The sequence below is a fragment of the Phalacrocorax carbo genome, chromosome 1, assembly GCF_963921805.1.
Source record: "Phalacrocorax carbo chromosome 1, bPhaCar2.1, whole genome shotgun sequence".
NCBI lineage: Eukaryota > Metazoa > Chordata > Aves > Suliformes > Phalacrocoracidae > Phalacrocorax > Phalacrocorax carbo.
The window spans coordinates 101,452,603-101,474,130 of record NC_087513.1 but is presented as its reverse complement, the minus strand read 5'-3'; the positions used below and the strand labels follow the sequence as shown (position 1 = coordinate 101,474,130).

Here is a 21,528-nt window from a genome sequence, read left to right as displayed (position 1 = left end):
CAAAACTAGACTGAATGCAGCCCAAAAGCCACCCCTGCTCTGTTTGGAGTGCAGATCCCAGAGACAAGACTGAAAAGCCAATCTTGAAGAACCACTGTGAATCAGTTATCTACAGGGCCACACAGGGCCAGATACTTTGTTTGCACTCTTTGAGATGGCTTAAAGCACGCTGGCATTTTGCATTGAGTGCTGAGGTGGGTTACACCACCGACGCAGCAGAAACTGTCTCATTCACTGGAGGAAGTAAACCGCCATAGCATTAGAGCCAACATCTGGATTTTTTTAGATGCACTTAGCAGATGTGCTGGGGAATAACTGCGAGAACAGTTCAGGATGTGGCTGGGAATCTTATCCTTTTGTGCTGTTTCTCTGAACACAAAAATAGACACAGCCCATTAAGGAAGCTCCACACAGTGGAATTACACATATACACATATTTCTGAGAAATGGTTAAACCCCTTGTGTTGCAGCCTGCACTATTTTTCAAACAATTTGGCTCTGCTTGATAATTCCACATTTCAGCCAGTGGTTTGGCCCCTCTGACTTCTTAGCAATAACAATTACGCCTCACCTCCTGCTGGTACCCAAAACTTCAAAGTTTGCTCAAGGCACCATCCTGTCTTTATCATATGTGCACAGGGCAGGCCTAAACTAATCTAAGATGTGACAGAAGTAGCCATCTCTGAGAAAAGCAGTGAAGTGAGTCTTCAAACACTCACAGCAGCGCAGAGGAAGGGGAGAGAGAAAAGTATTTACAGTAAGAAATACTTTCATTTCCTTCTGTGCTGCTGAAATAACATGAAGAAAAGCTCTCTCAAATAGCTCTATGAGACTGGGGCTAACCATCTGCCTCAGATGTGCACATTCAACTTCATCTCACCTTCATGCTTGAAGGGCAAGCTGGTAGAGCTTAGGGTTGCAGCACTGAGGTGGAGACACGAGGCAGAACAGATAGCATGTGCAGGGTCACTTCAAAATTGCACCCCAGAATTTTCAGAATCTCAGAAAAAAAAAAAAATGCAAAAGAGGTCTGAATATATCCAAACCCAGCAAAAGTTCTCTTTCTCCTCCAGCCAATGATAGCAGCCAGACAGAGCTCATTTACAGATTTGCAGTAAAATCAAAGAAAAATACAGCCTTTCTACTGTAGCTCTGTTGTAGAAGTGACTCTGCATGACTGTGACATTGCGGTGTCCTGTATTTAGTCTCCCTCTCAGTGACTCCAGGGCAAATGAGTACATTTATGAGTTCAATATTTCTGACTGCAAGTGCCCCATACATCACGCAGTACATGAAGTCCCATTAGGCTCCTTCTGTCCCTCACATCCTCACTAGCTAAAAAAAAAAAAAAAAGAAAAAGAAATCACAAGCAAAATAAAGATGTCAGCACATGCACAATCTGTGCTGTCATCAACCAGAAGCCTCCTCTTAAGAGGAATCCTCTCAAATTTCATGTATAACGAATTTTTTAGATGAGATTAGATGCTAATTCCTAACATAGGCTAATGAACGTTCACAACACTCTTGGCTAGTCAGAGAATTCACTTCCCCTTTTTATATATAGACACATAAAGTTTTGTGTGATTATTGCAGACAAAAAGAAAACGCCATGAGAGGTTTAACGGGGGGCGGGGGGGCAAGGAAGACAAGAACTTGTAATTGGAAGATGAACTAAAATCTTTTTTACTTGGTAAGCTGCAAGCTCACAGAGCCATTTTGTCCTTTTGGCCCCTGAGAGCATCATGAAAGGAGAATGGAGATTCATTCCTTACATGACATGAGGTGTTGATGGAGCACAGGAGGTTGGAAAACCTGAGCTAGCAAGTAAAGCAGGAAATAAGCTGAGAAATATTACGAAGAAATTTGTACATACTAACTCTGCATGTCTTCCTTTCAATAGGCTGGTAAGCATCAACAGCGCATGTATTTTTACCGATGGTAATGCGTGTCAGCTTTAACTGGGGAAATACACGTGCCTAGCTTCATACAGAGGCAGGTGGCAGAGCTAAATGCCAGAAACTCAAAGCGTGGAAACAGAAAATAAGCCCGCGGCTCTGGCAATGCACAGATCTGGCTCTGCAGGCTGCTGAGGGCTCCCTGCCCCAGCACCAGCACCGGGCCAGGAAACACTGCTGGCTGCCGGCATCTGCTCTTCTGTCCATGCATCCCCCTGCAGTGGAGCAGCCCGGCCAGGCTACACCACAGGCTGCCAGGGGAGGTACAGCCTGGACTGTGCAGCACTGGGAGTGGGGAAAAGTCTGCAGCCGTGTTAAGCTTGCTTGTCCAATCCACCCCTACAGCTATTCATAGATGAGAGAGGGTTTTTTAAACACGCTTTGAGTTGCTCTTAGGAGAGTTTTAACTGTGCAGCCACAAGGTAGGAATAGGGGGTAAGCCTGAAAGATGCTTCTGTGTGGGCGCAGCAGGACCCCAGAAACTGATGAAGATGCAGAGACTGATGAAGATTCATATTCATTAGAATATGAATTCTTTCTTTGTTAAATGAAACTAGCCAGAGAGTTATGCTTGAACTCTGAACTCTTTCTTGATCAAAGCAATAGCAAGCAAAAAGTAGCAAAGGTAAACACAGGAAGGTGTATGCTTACATGGTGATAAAGAGACTGTCATACACTTTGTTTCTCTATCAGCTAAAGCTGTGAAATTACAGCTACTTTACAACTTATTTAGGAATTGGACATGCATAATCATGGTATCCCCATAGATCATGTTCGAAGCAAGTGACTTTTGGACAAAATAGGCTGCACTGGCATAGCAAGAAGAGTGACCAGGACCTCTGGTCATAGATGAAGGCCTTCTTGTGTCAGGGAGTCCACAGCCCATCACAGAGCTGTAAAATGGAAATAAACCTGCATAATCCCAGATTCCCAGCTACAGACAACCAGGAGCATGGACATACATAGGATTTCCCAGGCAGTCCCAAAGTACAGGCCTGCCAAATACCATATGCTTTGCATGAGACCTGCTCCACTGGCCCTTGTCCCACACGCTGTCCTGCAGCACTTGTACTCCACAAGTTTGGGATACAGCACAGCAGCGCTGCTGCTTGGGACCCACCACACCAGAGAGAGCCTGTCATCCTGATCTATGACATCCAGCCAGCTACAGCTGGTTTACATGGTCCTGGAGAAGCAGAGAAACCAAGAGGCTGTGTGGCAGCTGTGGATAGTCATAATTTTACTGATGGCAGCCCATTCTTAAAGCTGACCCACACCCTAAGCACACACGCTACTCACCTCAATGGATGCACACCACGTGCTCTGCCAGCATGTCTGACAGATGAGAGGCTCTTCCCCACTACACGGACCAGAGCAGAGGGGTCTCATGTCAAGTCTTAGGAAAGCAGACAGGCCAGACACAGGTCACTAATGTTTCTCCCTACCTCCTGAAATCGTCCATTTGCCACAGTTCCCACAGAAAGTTGCACCTGGGGAATTTCTGCTGACCAGCTCTCACCTGCATGCTGAATAAGGCAAATCAGGAGGAGAGGAGGAAACTGGAGTTTCCTTCTCATTCCTCCTAACTCTGCCTCAGAGACAACCTGCAGGTGATCCCCCTTTCAGCTCAATCCATCCAACTTCCATGGGGCTGGTCCTCTGCCCTGGGACAATGCTTAGCCCAGTGTGGTACGCCACAGCCATCGACCAGCTGCACAACATGAGGTTTAATCAGAGGCCACGTGAGGGGAAAAGGGAGTGAAGGAGACACATTGCACACTGTTTTTCCAGCTTCCAGCACAAAGAGACCATAAAAAACGACTGTTCTGAGTCAGATTAAAAGTTGACCTCAGCCACTAGCCTGTGTGCAAACACAGCTAATGTCAGAGCCTCAACTAGAGATGCTGTCTCTGTGACAGGGCCATTTGAAGTAACCCACAAATTACAAAAAGCACGTTGCAGAAAAGTGGAAAACAGGAACTGCTACAAAAAGGCTTTGGGCCTAATTATGGACAAGATTCAAGGGGTTTCTCCAGGCTGTAGTACCTCTGGGGAAGGAACGGTCCAACACTTGCAAGAGTCAGGGCCAGGATTTCTGGAGCTCCCAGGATGCCCCCATGGGGACTGTCAGATCTCTGGTGACAGGGGTCCATGCAAACACTCTCTCTTTTTCAGACCATCCATGGATATTTTCAGCTTTCTCTTGCCAAGGGATGGAAGGAAGGTCCAAGATCCTGAAAACGTGGATGAAGACTTTGTTGTGTTTGGGGCTTAGCAGCAGAGCTGATAAAAGTAAAACCCATATGGATACCCTCTCTGAGCCCCAAAGAGGAACCTGGGAGAAGTCCCAGCAGCAGGTCTGTTGCACCTCAGACACCTCTCCATGAGATACGCACCACCAAACTCCCACTTCCTCCCACAGACTTCAATTTTGCTGTGGGATACTGAAGTTATCCGGGACCACCAAACCAGATGCTGCTGTTCTGTCTAAAATGTACCATTCAAGTAACAGTACATGGCGGGGAGGATCCTGAAGGGGCAGAGAAGACAAGACTCTGCGTAGTACCCAGGAGAGTACAGAGGATCTAGTCCACATAAACCTTCTGCTCAAAGTAACCCAAGTAGAAAAACTCATGGTAGCACTTCGATTTTATGCACACAATGCCCACCTGTCTCACGCTCTGTGAGAGCTGACCTCTTTGCTGGCCTGTAATGCCCAGTAGAGCAGTCCCATGCCTTCAGATTATAGAAATAACATGCTGGAGAGAGGTCTTCTTCAGCTCCCATTTCTAGTAAGTTAAAATCCATGTCCTTGTCACAGATCCCACAGTTCATGCACAAGCTCCCCCCTCCCAGCTCTCTCTCAGATGCTGAGTGAGACCGATCATGGTAACAGACAGCTCAGGGTGAATGTCATGCAGTCAGCTCTAACGCCACTACCACTGAGCAGCTACAGGGTGTGGGGCACCCAGGCAGGTCCACCAAAAAGCAGACACATGGAAAAGGCCCTGTGCCACATTGCTTCTCAGGGTGCTGGAGCGCAGCGAGTGCTGAGCTTCAAGTATATGGTCTGATGGCAGATATCATCCCCTCTCAACACTTCTGCCACACACCCTCAACCCTTCCCACACACCCTGCTTGGGGCACAGGCTCGGGCTGTGCCTGGTGAAGGTATCAACTCCATTGCTGTAGCACCATCTACCACCTGCCATCTCACCTTGGCGCTCAACTATTGCCTCACTACCAGGTGAGATGAACAAGAACATAAGGATCCCAGCTGTCCAGGTCAAGCATACCAGTCTCATAGAGTTTCTCTGACATAGTCTTCCTAGTTTGGCCCACGATGACAAACAAAAGAGAGGAGTCCATATATGGCATAACTGCTAGAAACTACACAACTTATATTTAGCACCACTGCACACAGGGCAAAATGCTTTGCATTTGCTTTGAAAAAAAAAGCCAAAAACCAAACTTATTATTACAGAGTTATTCAGATGTATGTGTTCAATCATGCTGCTACGTGAGCAAAGTTAACTGAAGGACCATATTAAGGACAGCAGGGACAGTGCCTATAGTCTGTATGCTTTGGCTAGTTTTGCTGGTCAGAGGAAAATCTGTTTCTGCAAGTGAACAACAGTAGGAAAAGTCAAGTTAGGATCCAAGCAGCCACAGGTTGGTAAAAGCCAACTGTGGGGTTTTTTCCTTTCATCTCTAATGTAACTTAGAAGACTGAGATGAATTTCAGCTCCCAGTCAGTTTCACCTGGGCCTTGCTCACAAGCTGCTATTGTGTAACTGCCACCAGTGCGCCCCCAGGCCACTATCCTCTGCCTAGCCTGTTCTTGGGGGAACTGCACAAGTTGCCTCCAACAGAGATTCTCAGCTCCTGTCAACCAAGGTTTCCCTGCAGCCACCCACTCACTCCTGAATTACCAGGTGAACTTGTTCATCTTTCCTGTTTCATCTTGCTTTGCCTTGCCTCATTTCAGTGATGGAAAATCAACTTGGCAAAATCCCAACTTGGAAGATGAACATGGGAAATTTCACTAATGTCACCATCTTCAAACTAATCACATCAACATTATTTACAAAGGTAAAGAGATTTCACCAGTTAAAATTTCCCTGCAGGATTCACTTAACAATGCCTTAGTCTTACATCTGTTGTGGTTACAAAAAGGTTAATGCCAGGCTCATTTAAGACAATCTTTCACCACAGTACAGAATGTGGACAAAAGCCACCAAAACAGCTTTACAGCCACAAGATCGCAGGTGGTTATGACAGGGATTCCCCACCCCATTGTACTGCAGTACCAATGGATAACCTAACGTGACAGTCAAAAGACTTGAAAAAGCAGCAAAAGCCATTTTGTGCCTTTTGCTGAAGCTTTGCTACCAGACACAAGAAACTGCAACCACTGGTACCTGCAGCAAATGAGAGCATTAAAGAGCTTTAGGAAGCTTCTTTCAAAAAGCACAGACATACCCTTTGATCAAAAAGAAAAAAAAGACTTCCAGCTCATCTACCTTTGTATTGCTTACTGGAAGTGCGAGGCAAACACAGATTAAGGTATTTAGAAAAACAGTCTTGTCAGCAGACTGAAAATCATTGTACAGGGAGCAGAACTCCACTGAAAAAAAATTTAGGGGTCCACGAATTGAAAGAAACTGAAAAGCAGTGTTTTATAGGATGAAAGCTAGAAACACAATTTCAGCATGGCAACTAGAACTTGAAAGGCAGATTGAAAAGTCCTTCGTCATGACACTTTTTAATGAGATAGCCTTGGTTGAGTCAAAGACAGCAAATAAATACAGCCTTTTCAGACTAGATTAAATTCTTGCATACCCTGAAAATCTGAAGCAAGTAAGATTTTCAGAAAGTGCAAGAAAATCTTCAGTTATTGGTCTTACACCTTCTCTTTCTTCCTGAGATAACAGGAATTTTTAAGCAGGGAGGTTTGCCTCCCTTCATTTCTATCTGTACTGGATTAGCTGACCTTAATAACCATACATACCTGTGTATGTATGGTTATACATATTGGGCCCCTAAAATCCTAGGTAAGTCTTTGACTTCCTGGAGTATTTCTACCCCTTCTTCAGTTGCTATAACCATCATGATTTTTTGGTACATTATGCATCAGGAATCACCATGTAATTCCTTGTGGTGTGCACTGCAACTCTGCCCACAATTTATATAACAAATATCTCCCCACCAAATCTGCTGGTGCTGATCCCAACAGAATGATTGACAGACCATCGACCTATCTGTATCATTTCTTCTGTCCTGGGTACAAATGTAGATTTACCTTCTATTCCTACAACATTTACTTTACCCTTAATTCTTGATCCTTTGTTGGGGCTTGTTAATTTTGAGTAAGTTTCACCAGTACGTATCAGACATGAGTTTCATCTCCAATTTTCAAGTCTATAATTGGTTCCTTAGACTCCCCTGAGAGGATTACTTTTCTATCTCCTTCCACTGCTAGGGCTTGGGGATCTGGTAACCATCACTGTTCATCGCTTTTGTTCAGCTCCCAACTGATTTGGTTTCCCCTTGGTTGCTGTCATAGTCCCCCTTCTTGGGATCACAGGGCATTGTCTTTCCAATATCTTGGTTTTATTGCAGTAATCCTTTGGTCTTGTCTGATTTAAATTTCTATTTCGCTTATTTCCATTATTATTACCTCTTTGCCCTTTAAAATTCCTACCTTGCAAAGCAGCTGCTAACAAGTCAGCCTTCTCTTCCTGCTGTTTTCCCTTCTGCCTAGCCTTAGCCTCATACCTTCCATTATACACAAATATTGCAATACTTACTATCTCCCCTGTCAGCTTCCCTTGCCAACCCAGAGAATGCTGGTTAAAATACTTCTTAATATCTGGGGCTGCTTGATCTACAAATAAGGAGACAAGCAAAGACACATTTTGCAGGGCTTCAGGGTCAGCTCCCACACACATTCAAAATGGTTTCCCCTGCCTAGTTAATGCCTTGTCAGCATTCTTTTGTCTTTGTCCAATTCACTGTTCTTCTAACCCTTTTCGATATAATCTTAATGCATCTAATCCTGCCTTGGATCCTGATAATTCCTGTCTGGCTCTGTGTCTGGCCACACAGTCCTACCATCTGGAGCAGCATTCTCTATTTTTCTGCAAAATCAACACTCACACTTCAGGAGTAAATACAGTTTCCAGTAACCAACAAACATCAGACCAAGCAGTGCCATATGCTCTAAAAATTCCCCTAATCATTTGCTGAACCTTTTCCAGATCTTCCTGGAGTCAGGGTGTTTGCTGCTGCCACACCACCAGATCTGCTGGGCCAAATGGCACTCGTACTCTTGTTATGATTGCAGCTGCCCCTGTTGCAGGAGGAGGAATAACCACCTCCTTCAGCAGCGCTTGCAAAGCTGTTGAAGGGAAAGCAGGAGGTGCAAAGGGGAAACACGAGTGATAGAGTCAATAGGAGGCAAAGGAGATAGAGAGATATCTATAGCAGCTGTCTGAGCTCACACAAACAGCAGCGACTAAAGAGATGCCTTGGTTTTGTTCTTATTATTTATCTTATTAGATTTATCATGTTGCCAATTATCCCAAACGTACCAATAATTGATTTGAGCTGGGAAATGGTCTTCCAATATTAGCTTCAAGAACTTCAGACAAAGTTAAAACTGCCCGCTGATAGCCACTTCTGGCCTCCAGACCCCAAAAGCAGTCATAGTCAGCCAGGTATCTTGACACAATTCCACAGCCCTTTTCCTTGACAACCCATGGGGACCCAGCAATTTTGCTTCAGTTATTCCAGATTTCTGACAACGAAGTACCTTTCACTACCCCTTGACCCGTTACCAAATTAAAGGAATTATGAAGAATTACAGAAATGCAACTCACCACCACCTCACCTCTTTCTGGTTGGTCCCAGCATACTCCCTGAAACAGACAGAAATAGATGAGCTCACACAGTCTGCAGCTCAGATGCTCAATAGGTGCCAGAGTTGACCAGTGCATGAAGGGTCCTATCTGGGCTACAAATTCTGTTGCAAAAGTGATCTGGGATGTTTGCTGGCCGAGGAAAAAAGGGACACAAGGGTAGAAAGATTTATTTCATGATCATGAAACCCCTTCTCCATAAGAGAAGAAAGGTATCCAAAGGGATTTTCAAGGAGTTTATTTGAAACGAAAGGTTAAGCATAATCATCCAATAACACACAGACACACTCCTCCCCTCTCACATCATGTTCAGGACCCCTGAAGTATACTCAGACATCCAGTATTGTGCTGCCTCTGCCACCTGGCTGTTAATACAAGACCTCCTGAGGTCCCAATGTTCCCATTCGATTACCAAACACAAATTATTGCTTATTATTCTTTTACTTAGGGCAACCCACTAACCTTCCTTCACATGATTGTTATCTGGAACACTAAGCTGAGCAATGACACCTTTAATCACAAAGGCAAAAGCATCTCCCACCAGCCAGGCAGCCAGAGCACCTCAACTAAGGCCAGACATAGAGACCACCTGTGCCTGGACAGCAGCCATGTTCCCTGCAACCAGCCAGCAAAACAGTCTCTCCCTGGCCAGTCAAAAAACCAAAAACATGCCCTCACAAACAGACAGACAGAGCCACACACTCCTCTGCTGGCCAGCAAGAGCATCTCCCTGTCAACTAGCCTGCAGAAATATGATCGTCACCCACCAGACAGATGCAAGCTTGAAAACTAGCCACCCATAGCCTCTGACAATGGCAAGCTAGATTAATACTAAGCCCAGGGCTGGAAACAGAGAACCACACTCACACAAGCACCAGCTAGACAAAGCGCTAAACCTGACCCAAGCCAGCCACATAGACTCCTACCACTTGCCTCAAGCAACAAGATACAAACCTACACCACTTACCCCAAATGACCAGCCAGAGTCTACACAATCCCAACCAGCCGGGCAAAGCCACCTACCACTTGCACCACCCAGCCAGCAAAAGACCTAGAAAACTTGCCCCGACACATGAACAGCCAGCAAGACATGCCCACACTGCTTGACCTGGTCTGCCACCCAGAGCCATTCACACCTTACAACACCCGGACAGCGAGTCCCCTGCACTGCTTGCCACAGCTGGCCAAACCGAGCCTTTACCTACTTCCCCCAACAGCCAGGCACACAGATACACCGCTTGCCCCAGCCAGCCAGCCAGTCAGAGCCCTAAACCACTTATACGAACCAGCCAGCCAGACCCATACTCAGTTTGCCCCAGAAGGACAGCCAGACCCAAAAATAAGCTTACACCGGCCAGCCACCCAGAGCCCTACACCGGCTGGGCCAAATTGGGTAGGGCTCTGGCTAACCATGTGGTGGAAAGGGTTTAGGGCTCTGGCTGGCCAGCCGGGGCAAGCTGGGTAGGTCTGCAGCTGGCAGCCGAGCAAGATGGTGTAGGCCTCTGGATGGCCAGCGGGGGGAAAGGTTTTAGAGCTCTGGGTGTCAGAGTCCTACCCCAGCCTGCCCCAGCCAGTCACACAGAGCCCTACCCTACCTTGCCCCGGCCAGTGTAATCTGTGATGTGGACCACCAGCTCCTTCCCATCAGCACTTATATCAGCAGGAACAACCAAAAGGGACTTTAAGTCTTACTTACAGAAAGGATGGTGTCCAAAAGTATTCGGTCCTGTCAGGTTGTGTCACTAGAGCTTCTCCCTCTCTCTACGATCCCAGCCCTGCAGGTCACCACGGCCTCATGCTGTTTCAGGAGCTCCACACAGAGGTTGATAGAGCTGTAGGGCGCTTTTGGCACCCCCTGGTACCCCACCTTCCCCGGGGGCTCCCCACTGCAGCCCTCATCCCCTCCCCACCCCCACGGACCGTGGGCATGTGGGGTAGGTGCCGCAGCCCCACCCATGTTCCAGAACCCACCAGTCACGATGCAGGGAACAATCTCCTCCAGCCAATCGGGACGCAGCTGCCAGAGGCTGCTGAAGCTTCTGGAACCTGCTACGCAGAGAAACCATCACTCGAAGCCCACGCAGAGAAGCCCCTCCCCAGAGGAATGGCAGAGCCGCTGCAGCTGGCCGCTGGCACACACCAGCCCCTGGCAGCCCCTCACACCTGGCCCCGGCCCCCAGAGCCCCGGCAGCGCCTCGCCCGGGCCAGCGGCGCAGCGCCAGGCTTCACCGGGCAGTGCTGGCAGCTGCCGAGAGTAACCGCTGGCTGACACCGGCGTGGTGGCTTTGCTGTCCCTCACCGCGTGGCCTCGCATGTGGCTCTAGTCGTGGTGCTGGCGCTTGGGTGTGAGAGGAAGGACGGGCCTGACACCCTGAGGAAGCTGGCATGTTTCTTGCTGAACTAATTGCAAATTGGTCTTGACTTAATAGTATAAAGAAGTCAATTCCAAACGCAGAACATAGAAGACCTTGCTGATAAACATGTAAGGCTAGTATTTTAAAGAGTAAGGACACACGTGGCAAGTTGAGGAATTTCAACCGTTAAAATCTAGTCACTTACTCTTCCCTTCAGAGCTGTGGTATACTTACTCTTCTTGTACCCTCTGACTGACAGACACCTGTAAGCCTTCCTTTCCAATGCCAAGTCACCTAGTTAGTATAGCAGACATGCACAGTTCCCACAGTTAAATACTTTGCAAAATGAAACTGATCTGAAGAAGTAGTCAAGGAATGGGCAATAATTACTTAGCTTTGCTGTTGTAAACAGGAAGGCACTCCAAGCTCACAGCCTGTTTTGGAAACTCCTTTTCCGTGACATCCTCCAATTTGCAACTTTCAGTAACCATGCTCAAATCTATCGAAGCTTTCTCACTCAGTTTTCAGACACTTTGTACTCATCAGCTCTTAATTTTTCATCACTCTACAAGATTGACACTTCTGGAGATACCCACTCATGGTAAGCAGATCACAATGTGTCTCAGTCAGTCTAGATCTACACTTGCTGAATTCTCTTGTAGATCAACAGCAGAATCAGCTTTTTCATTTTTTTTTCCTGGAAATACCCAACAGGAATTCAAAGAGCTCTTACACTGTGAAGACTTATAAGCTCACACCATAGGCTGGAAGATAATCCTGAATTTTTGCCTTCAGACAGAATATCAGAAGTCTGAATGTGAGCTAGCAGGTGATCCCCTTCAGAAAAATATATCTTTCCTTTCTGAACACAGTAGGAAAAGCAAGAGCTACGAAGACAGATTACTTTAAAATTCTACAAGGAAATTGTGGTCAGTTTTGAGAATCAAAAGTTGAGAACAATGTGGGCAGACTGTAGACTCCACAGCAAAGCAAGAACAACCCTGTGAGAACAAGGTGAGAAAGGGGTTGGGTTTGGGGCTTTTCTCCCTGAAGAAGGGCAGTCAGGAAGTGGGATTGTCATCACAATCATCTGCTTCCTCTAAAGCGACACTAACCATGTGTCTTTGCCTACAGCAGGGTTAGAATACAAAGCCATAGATTTTACCTACAGAAAGAACATGTATTAAGATACCCTTAAAGAGCAAACCAGATTACATTCAGGAACACCTTTTTAGTAATAACTACAACCAAAAAAACCCACTTTTTATTCAACATTCTGGAAGAGGAGATACTTCAGAAAACATACAAGCAGCACGTTGTAACTAAGATAAAGCCATCTTAAAATTACTACACACCATTTAAGATAAATTTTAAACATGAGCATTGCAGAAAATACATCATCTAATTACCAAAGCTATTTGTTAATCGCAAGTACATATATGGCTATGCCCATTTGCTAGCCACGTTCGTTTTCTTCCTTTTTTTCCTTCTAAAACAACAGTTCCTAAATAAAAGCTGCGGCACATTCTTCGGTGCAGTTCCCATCTCCTAAGATAGTTGATACTGACTTCCACCTAAGTGGCACATTCCTCTAAGCAAACAACAGGAGTACAATCATGCTTAAATCTACCAAGTTAAACTGTGGTTTTATTAACACTGTATGTGTTAAATGAAGAGTGAAGTCATGTCCACTGAGCTGTTCAGGTGCTGGCCCTGCTCCCCTGTCCATTCAGTCAGGTGCATGGACCAGCCATGGGGGCTGATGGGGACTGAGGTCAGAGCCCTGATCTGGCCTCCAGAAATCCCTGAGGCCCTTCTCTTTTCAGTGACACCTCTTAGTGGAAGCAAAGACAAGCGGGCACTGAATGCTTCTCAGTGTTAATTACTAGGTCTGCTTTCCAAGGGACTCCTCCCAGGTTCTCCTGGAAGACCTTCAGCAAAGAAAAGAGAAGGGCATCTGCTCTGGAAAACAAACTGATCCACAGAGAAATTTCTCTCCAGGCTTCCACCCGATTCTTCAAAGCAAAGAATCAGATCTGTATGAGCAACAGCAGAAATGCAAGGTTAGCTCAAAGCCAGCTGAGACAGAAGGGAAGAGTCCAAACCTCAAGTCCAATACTGTGGATATCTTTCCTGGGAAATCGAATGGAAAGAACTGCATACTGAATCTCCAGACTTGTCTTCTGGGAGCCCCCTTTTGCTGCTGTCCATCAAAGCGTACTGAGAAGGCATGTCTCCTTCACTGCATTTCCAGGACCGTATGGATCCTGAAGTCACACAGTCCGAGTTACACAAAATAACATAGTCATCCTTCAAGCCCTCAGATCCTAGAGGACTGCAAGAATTGAGTTCTGCAGGAGCACAGCCATCAAACGCTGGGGGAATGGAGTGCTCAAATTCTGGATGGGTGGTGTTCTTAGCATTTGGGGTAACACGCATTTCATTAACCAAAGCAGGAGGCTTTACAGCTGTCATACCTCCGTGCCTGGACAGCTCGCCCCTTCCTCCACCTGGAAGGAAAAAAGATGAGTAGAAATCTCTTTAACGCCACTGACTAGACAAGATGATGATACAGACACAGGAAAACCCCACGGCCAGAAGTTGGCGAAGGCTGGCCAAAGAATATGTGCAAAAGGACCACCTCTGCTTCCCATCCGCTAGGAGGATGGGGAGCGTGGCAGAAAGAGAGACACCAGGGCAGCCCCTCGAAGGAGCTGGCGAGCTAGAAGCCACTGACCAGCTGCCAGCAGGCATGGGAGCACCCTGAGCTGTATGGTGCAGCACTCACTCCCTCGATGCTTGCACACAGGGCTGGTATACCTCTGGCCAGGCCTTCCACAGGACATGGGGGAGATGACAGACCCCTGGGTGAGCACTTGCCTGCAGAACAGCACCAGTGGGTGCTCGCACTCAGAGCAACTTCATTTGTAGCAGTAGCTCCTCCCTGCCTCTAGCACAAAGTAGGAGTGGATGCTTGCGGTTACAGCAGGGCTCAGGCACAGCATACAGCCTGCTGAGTCCAGCCTGCCCATAGACCCCGCACCCACAGGATGCCCCTCAGCCCCCACCACCCCCATGGGCAGAGGGGCACAGCCCCTGCAGACCACTGACTCTGCTCACAGCTCTCAAGCTCTGGCCTGTCCCAAAGCCCCCAGGGAAAGATGGGGTGTTAATGTAAAGGGTGTGCCCCTTACAGGAAGGGGCACAACAGGGGACACTCCCACCTGAACAGCCAAGTGCTTTGGGGCACCAGGGCCTCACTGCTCACTCTCTCCTCCGTGTTCAGCGGGTGTGAGCAGGACTTCTGGCCAACAGCTCACTCCTGCCTGCGCTGGCATCAGCCAGTAATGCTGGGCAGAGCCACCCAAGCGTTTTGGACAGGGCTTGCTGCAGCTCTGTGTGCCAAGAGGTAGAAAAGGGCCTGGGTAGCTCCACTGGCAGTGCAGTCCCTGGCCACAGCGTGGGGGAGCACTGGCCAAACACACTGCACTAAGCACAGGCCAGGTGCTGAGCACAGCGACCCTGCATGGGCAGGAGACCTTCCACGTCCCCAGCCTGAGTCTTGCTTCCCATCCACAGGAAATTCTCTTAAAGCTCTTGTTTGATATTTTACTCTAGTTCAGTTTTTGCTTTGTTTACTTGCTTTTGATTACCTTGAAACGTGGAACCAGAAAAATGTGGCACCTTGTCAGCTGCTGCAGGGTTTATAGCCTTTTTGTTGCTTCTCACAAAATCTTTACTCCTTTGCTCTGTGGAGTTTGTACCATCTAGTCCCTGCACACCAGGATTTTCATCATTTTCTGAAAGGAGAAAAAAAACATTTAACTGAAAATAAAAATCAAAGTGTGGACAACAGAAAAAGATGGAGTTCAGAGGTCAGTTCCTGGGCTGACTTCTGACTGCCTTCCTTTAGACACTCCTTTGAAGCTACTTCTGGGACAGGAATGGAGGTTTTCATAGTATAAAAAAGACACTGGCTCAAGGTTCAGAGTTCAGACAGGCAAAATGCCTTTGGCAAATAGGCCAGCACAGACAGTGTGTGACCGGTGCCTACAGGTATGGCATTTTCACCTGAACATCATTACAACTCCCTCTGCAAAGTATCCCCGTAGTAGTTCAACATGTGTTTCTCAGGCACTGGTTGATGAGTGCAGTGCTGGCATGAAAGTAGCCAGTCTGGGGACTCACACGAGGGTAGGCACTAGCCACAAGATGCTCCATAAGCAATTACAAGGATCTGGGCTGAGTAACATCCTCCATGAGGAAACACCTTGTTTAAAGCAGAAAGCAAACAGAAATGTCTATGTTTCACAGCTGAAGCCACATTTCTAAAATTATTAGATTTGTATATTTGCTGAAAACTCAGGAAAAAATGTAAATTGAAACCAAAGTCTCTGCCATGCCTCTCAAGTACAGCATCCGAGTTTCACTCCACTTCACCCACCACCTCTATCCTCCATCACTTCCTGTAACTACAAAACAGAGCAGGAAAGGAGCCCAAGAAGATACATCTATTCCCTGAACCACCCAGTGCACACACAATACCTCTAGTGCTGCAGTGCTCCGCACTCAGATGCGGGAATCGCTTCTGTCCACAGAGAAGCCACTGGACTTCTCACACCCCCACCGTAGGGGTGAGAGCAGGGTCTGGTCCCTTTGCTCCCTGCAGATCACATCTCTGTGTTGAGGGGCCAGGACCTCCAGGCCGATGAATGACACGTGCCGAACGCTGTGCAATAGCCTAGCTCGGAGCTGGGATGGAAACTCCTCCCACCAGGTGGGAGTGTTACCCGAAAAGCGGATCCACCGCCCAGCGTGCAGTGAGCCAACAATCACACACTCAGGAACGACACTGCAAATTTATTTCAGGGTTGCACAAGCCTGGGTGCTCAGTGGTTTTCCATAAATCAAGCACACCGAAGCCAGCTACCTTAACGTATTTATACAATAATGGCCATACATATTCTACCTATCTAATACATATTCATTCTCATTTACCTAAGTTATATAATTGGCACTGAGTCATTCTTCTTGGCTCTGCCTCACTTTCTTCCATGCATGCTTTCTTTTCTTCAGGGGTCTTTGGTGATCTTGATGGATGGGGCGATGTAACTCCTGTTACAAGGAAACAACTTCAAACTATTTCCTCTTAGCAACTCTCACTCATTTTTCTTCTAAAAAGAAATGTTTGTCATTAATTGAGTGAGCTGATGGCCAAGATATCTCAGCCCTAGTCTTAGATTACCTATTAACAACGTTTAATCAAAAAGGAAAGGGTCTATATTCACACTAACTTAATCATACACAATACCCCTTAGATTCATGCGAACTAAACATATACAATACACCGTAGATTCTCGCTAACACTCCTTGTATCCAAGGCGGGGCGGGGGGGGTGGTGTCCTCTATCATGAGGAACTGTGCAAGGATCACAAAGGGCAAAAGAGCATGGGGGAGGACAGAAGGACAGACAGATGGAAGGAAAGATCACTGCAGTTAACACCAAAGAGATACTGTCTGCTCTGCACAGTCTGAGCGACCCTCTCTGCCCAGAAAGGGTGATGCCTAACACATGTGTAGGGCAACTGGAAGAAGGGAAAGCACCAGCCATTCCCAGGCAGTGAGTAGCCAAAAGGAACCGCTGGTCTCTGCACACAGGTGAAGAGGACAGAGCCCACTAGACTAGGGTAGGAAAGACCTGAGACTGCAGAATACTCGTGCACTGGACTAGGATGATCTAGATAACATGTGATTACGCCGGTATTAATGCTGTCAGCAGCTGCCAGTACTTTGAGTAATTTGGTTCTTTCAAATTTGAGATATTTCCGTGCTGGAAAGAGACCCCCTTGATTACAATATTCAGTTTAAATAAGATAATCAGGCCTCACTAAACCACACTCGGCCAAATCACACTCTTGGCTCCCTCTCTGTGATTGACAGGAAGCCACACAGCAATGGATATTCACCTGAACGAGGACTGTTTTCATCCCCTTCTTCACATTTCTCAGGATTGTCTCCCTCATCTGCAAGGATCAAACTTGCATGATGAATACTTGGTATCAGGATCTGAACTGAAGTAAAAAGCAGACAAATACAGTTGAAACATTCACAGGAAGAGCTGGAAGAATTCATACCCACCATATTGCCCAATTCCCTATAGCTCATCCCTTACCAGAAGTAAGGCAGGCTCAGGAGCACATCACTAAAGATAATGGCTTTGATTTCAGTGCATCTCACCACTCTGAACCATGGACAATATTCTACCCACTGATCTTGTATTTTTTAGTCTCCTCATGCACCCTCCCCCCAATTCTCTTTTCCTTCTCACCTTTCCTGCCCCCAGTCCTCTCTGTTTAGCTTAAAGCCTTTCAAATCACTACCCACTCCTTTCTACCAAACAACCTTTTGTCTGCATTAGCTATGGGCTGGACCAACTTTGGATTTGAACTGCAAAGCACCTCCAGGCAATAACGGCTTCTTGTTAGAGAAGGCCACCATCTTCCATCCTCTGAGCCACACAGACCCATTACCTTCTCACCTTTATGCATTGCTACAGGGACCTGTGATTCTCATTCCCATCTTGCCCTCATTTGGGTGTGAGCTATTTAAAGCTGACAAACCAGAAGATTTGTATTAATTTGTACTGAAACCTCACACAGGCCTCGGAGCTCAGGGGGAGCTCCTGAGCAGCAGCACAGCTTCACGCATACTGCGCAACACTGTCATGGTTGAGCCCCATTAACAAATGCTCACCCGCACACCTCCATGGGTGACGTGGTGTCTGGGCTCAGGGAGGTCACATCACATTTGGGCTAGGGTCCCTGACTCAGGAGTAAACATGGGTGTCCCACCACTGCCAGCACTCACCAACGCTGTGCTCCCAAAAGTGGCCAAACCCAGAGGAGCCCCACCAGACAGAGATACGAGGCCCTTTTTTACGAGCCAATGTCCCATCTCCAAATAACAAAACCACCTGTCAGCAGACTGTGAAAACAACAGGAAAATCGCAGCTGCTGGGACCTCCTAAGGCCTTTCCACAAGTCCACCCTGTAGACACACAGGACCAATGTAGACACTCCCAGCACAGGACCTTGGCAGCAGGCAGGTTCCATCTATGTGGGAAACCCTCAGGCAGTCAGTCCCTGCAGAGCCACGTGGCAACAGCAGCACTGACAGCAGTGTAAATCTGTAGCCTGTTAGTCTTAAACTAACTCACAGTAGAAACTGCACTGTCAGATATTCCCTGAAATGCAGAGAACCGGATCTACACATAAATGGCTATTTAAATAGGGGGTTTGTATTCTGAAAATGTTGAATAGGATATCTTACCTGACCTGCCTTTGTGCTTCTGAAAATGCCATATCAGCGCAACCAAGATAGTAATAAATACAACTCCTACTGATGCTATGAGAATATAGAACAGTACATCAACAAGAACTCTTCTGAATGCCTCCTTTTGCTCTACAAGGAAAAATCAGTTGTAAAAAAAAAACTTAGTGTACATTCATCCTGCTCTACTATGTTATCTTTATTGTTCTTAATTATTTTTGTAACAGCCTGTAAGTACATTATTGTCAGAAAGCTGATTTCTAAAATTAAAGGTTACCTTCTTTATTTTCTCTAAGGATTTTACAACCAAAGAGACTCTTTTCACAAAGCATATATGGGACCCTGTAGCCCATGACATTGGGAGAGACCTCAGCCAACAGCCTAGCTCACTGGCTGTTCTTTCTGCCTCACACCACCAATGAAGAAACCTGTAAGGTGTGGTAAGAATAGCTAGGGAGATATATTCACACGCTAGGCATTTGGGTATCACTGTGTAATACTCAGGTATACTTGCAACACTCTCTGTATCACTCTGGTTGGGTTTCTGTACCACAGAAAAGTCCAAACAGTACATCAGCCTTGTGTTCCAGGGAAGCACATGCAGCACTGAAGCAGCACTCATGCCATTTCATTGGGAAGCTAAGGTGTCACTGCCCAGAGCTCTGCTGGCCCATGAACACATGAGTCTCTCGGCATTAAATGAAGGAGAAGAGGCAAGCAGTAGATGTGAATTATTTCTTTTTTTACAATAACTGTTTTCCTCTCTCTTGTGTGTCCCTTGCCCAGTAAAAAGACTAATATAACTACATTAGTTATACCTCTTACACTGTGAAATTTAGAACAAAGCTAGAATCACAGGCAGCATTTAATGAAGTTTCCCAGTTTCCCACCACAGTAACCCTTGTGAAAGTGGATCTTTTTGCCATTTGGGGGATAGTCATAAACTCAAATTCACCAGAAAGTTCTGATACATCTAAACCAGCAATCACCTGAACAAAGGATATGGCTTTTTTTTTTTTTTTTAAGCCAGTAAAAGTCATTTGTCCATCACAGCTCTTTTCAAAATATATTGGAGTAGCAAACCAGAAACACAATAACACTTTCTGCCAGCCTAGGTCTTTGGCTGGAGCAGTCATACTGGCAAAAAAACACCCAGCTTTACCCAACAAGGCTTACCCTAGCTAGTCTTTGTTTCATCCATCTGTTAATTAGCTAATTGCTAGTGCATTTGGGGCAGTCTCTTACATAATCCATCTGGCTTTGTGTATTGAATCTGGATTAAAAAAACGCCAAACCTCTGCTTAACTGAGAGCCAGCATTTTCAAGTGATACTCACCAACTTTTACATTAGTGATGCCTTCATATACGGTTCTCCCATCTCTGTCATTCACTTCTATAGAATATCTACCGTGGTCACGTTCCTGAATCCTGTCTAGTCTAAGACTGTAATTAGACACGACCTCAGACCTGTTAACATATTCCTCATGATACCAAACACAAGAACCATTTGTCCAAGCAATTTCTGTGTTTTCTTTTTTCCAGACTACCTGAAAGAAGTGTTTCAGCTTTGTCCCTGTTAGATTCAAGAACACGGATCCACCAGCAAGTTCTGTGATTTCTTTAAATATTTCCACTCCTGAGGGGAGAGAAAAAACATATCTGCTCATTTCTGGGATATTTTACATTCCACAGAGAGGGACCACAAGCAGGAATATTTCTTGTATCTGTTGTTAGTTGGAAGTGTTCTTCCATTGCTACAGTTATTTGAAACATCAGCCTGAAATCAATACAGAGAGATTCATTATAAGAGTGCTTTAATATTTTAACTTGTAATAAGACAGGGCTTTTTTTTTCCATTTTAGTAATGTTTCTTCCATTCCATGTGCTTACACAGATTTTCCTCACTACAACAAGGTGGGCAAGCTATAGGTTAATGGGACTCTACCCAGCCTTAAAACATTCATTGGTGCCATCTGCACAAGACTCGCATAAATTGAGGGCAGCCTCTTTCACACTTTCTATCTCCATTACAGTCTCTGCTCTTACTGTGGCTCACATACATACCTCGGGTGGTGGTCAAGTACCACCCCAGAATGTTGCAGCAGAAGCACAGAGCTTAAGGTGAACTGCAAAACCTCTTGGGTAGGTGGGCACCAATTAGCTCACACCTCAGACCTCTGGGTCTGCGTGGGCAAAGAGTCACTGGTACCACAGGAGTTAACCATGTACCTGCAAGTAAATTTCTCTATGCCAGCTTGAAATTGTACTGCACATGCACCCTCAAACCACCTCCACTCCTATCCTCCTCCCAAGAGATGAGGATGGAAAATGAAGGGCACTGTGTGCTAAAAAGAGAAAAGGCAACTTGACGAAGGACACACACAAATTTGCAACTAGAGCACTCCTTCAAAAAACTGGACATGGAACTGCTCATGCCTCTCTGTTCAGGGTTTGGTTTTACATCACACCCAAGAGCCAAGCCTTCTTGCAGACCATTGTACTTCGGGGAAGGCTTGCAATTCAGCAGGACTTCCCAAAACTAACTTCCACAAAAGTGCTTTAGCAACACGGGAACGACCCTCAGGCCCATGATTGCCCCAAGCAGTCATTCCAGACATTACCCTGCACATACAGAGACCCTGTCCCACCTATGCACACTACTACGTGACACCAGAATGGCAAGGGTGGATTGAAGCCTGGGTTATTGTTACAAAGGGCAGTCTGAGTTGGATTCAAACATTAGGCAAACCACAGGAGTCTGAACCCTGGTAGGACCCTCTCCCAACTCCACATTCTACCAGGTTTTCCTATAATTCTATTTTTCTCTGTGATGGCAAGTAAACCATAAGCATGGCCTGACCCAGGGGGAAATAGACCATTCTTGGCTCACCACCTTGTTGGAATTCAGAAGCCAGAAACCTTGTGAACACAGGCCCTGGAAAAGGAAACCTGCCAGAGCAGCATACACCA

The 21,528-nt window shown here is 46.3% G+C and overlaps 1 long non-coding RNA gene across 1 annotated transcript; it reads right to left on the bottom strand.

Moving 5' to 3' along the window:
- Positions 1-12,336: 12,336 nt before the first annotated feature.
- Positions 12,337-18,684, bottom strand: LOC135315804 (uncharacterized). The gene is made up of 4 exons (XR_010375294.1): positions 18,559-18,684; positions 17,196-17,300; positions 14,883-15,029; positions 12,337-13,739 (listed from the first exon to the last, which is right to left on the bottom strand). It is a non-coding gene; the product is annotated as an uncharacterized LOC135315804 (long non-coding RNA).
- Between the last annotated feature and the right edge of the window lie 2,844 nt (positions 18,685-21,528).